Below are 1,452 nucleotides of genomic sequence, written 5' to 3'. Positions count from 1 at the left end.
AGTAATGAGCAGGGCCAAGAAGGGTTTGTTATTTTCTTAAGGACCAAATTAAAAAAAAGAAAGAGAGAGAGAATGGGAAAATCCTGAGTGGTTCCATCATTACAAAAGGAAGCCTAGAGGGGAGTTTGCAGTTCATTAGTCTACATGCTTGATCCTCCCTTCCTACATGGTGAGGGAATATGGGTGATAAATTGTGCATCCATTCACTTCCACAAAGCATGTTGTCATTAAAAGTCCAACCTGGACTGGAACAGAGTGCCACCTTTGAGATTCACCTGCTGCTGTTGCAATGATTAGCAGAGATCAGGGTGAATCCCAGAGAAAATCAGAAAACAACAACAAAAAGAGCTCGGTAGCTGTCAAAAGTCCTGATTAAACATAACACGTTTAATCATGGGAAATCCAATCATAATTTATGGTTCAAAAGAACAGAAAAAAAACTTTATTAAAATAATTAACATACTCAAATATAAATACTATTTACACAACATGTGAACTGTGTAAACATGGTACATGACTCCACAGATGCTGGCTCACAAAGTGCTTACAGATAAAGTTCATTAAATGTTATTTACCTGCCTGATTAAAGCTTTACTCAGTGGCTTTGGCTCATTTCTTTAATGTTACTATTCTCAAGGATTCATTAGTGCTTTTGTTCAAATGTGATGTAGCACAGCACCGACACACAGAAGCAACAGTTAATCAAATGATTGTTATATAACAGCAGTTTTTGGAAAGTTGTAAACAACAACTAAAATATTTGAATATTATATTAAATATTTGTATCTTACCAGAGGCCAGAGATGTTTTTTCTCCTCAAAATTGGCTTTACTATTGAATACGCACCTTAAACTCATTAATATATATATATTCCAAAAAATAATGTTCATATTCTGTTTCTTATTTTTGAATCTGAAGGTGTTAGAACTGCTTGCAATCCAAAATGTTTCATTTCTACTGGATCATAAGACCTTTTCTTCTTGCTTCTGCTCTAGATGAATGTACAAACTTGGGTCATGTAGCTCATGTCATTTTTATGGCTCTTGGTTTGTAAACACTCTGATCATAAGAGCTTCCTGGAAGCTGATTGGCTCATGAAACGAAATATGCATGAATCACGAGTCCCAAGGTTATTTAAACCTCATGCTTTGTGTTGTCTGGACAGCAACTTCTACAGACACACTGAACTCTGCTGAAGTTGTGACCTGCTATATAACATTTATTTTTTTATTTCTGATTTCATGATATTCCTTTGTTTCTTGTTTAATAATTGCCACAAAAGACCATTGACTTGTATACATTGTAAGTCCACCAATATTTCACCATCATTCAATAATAATACTAATATTATTTTCAATAATTAACACATTATTGACGACAATACTACTTCTACTACTACTACTACTTCTTCTTCTTCTTCTACTACTACTACTACTACTACTACTACTACTA

The sequence above is a fragment of the Austrofundulus limnaeus genome, unplaced genomic scaffold (genome assembly GCF_001266775.1).
Source record: "Austrofundulus limnaeus strain Quisiro unplaced genomic scaffold, Austrofundulus_limnaeus-1.0 Scaffold40, whole genome shotgun sequence".
NCBI lineage: Eukaryota > Metazoa > Chordata > Actinopteri > Cyprinodontiformes > Rivulidae > Austrofundulus > Austrofundulus limnaeus.
This window is presented reverse-complemented; position numbering follows the sequence as displayed.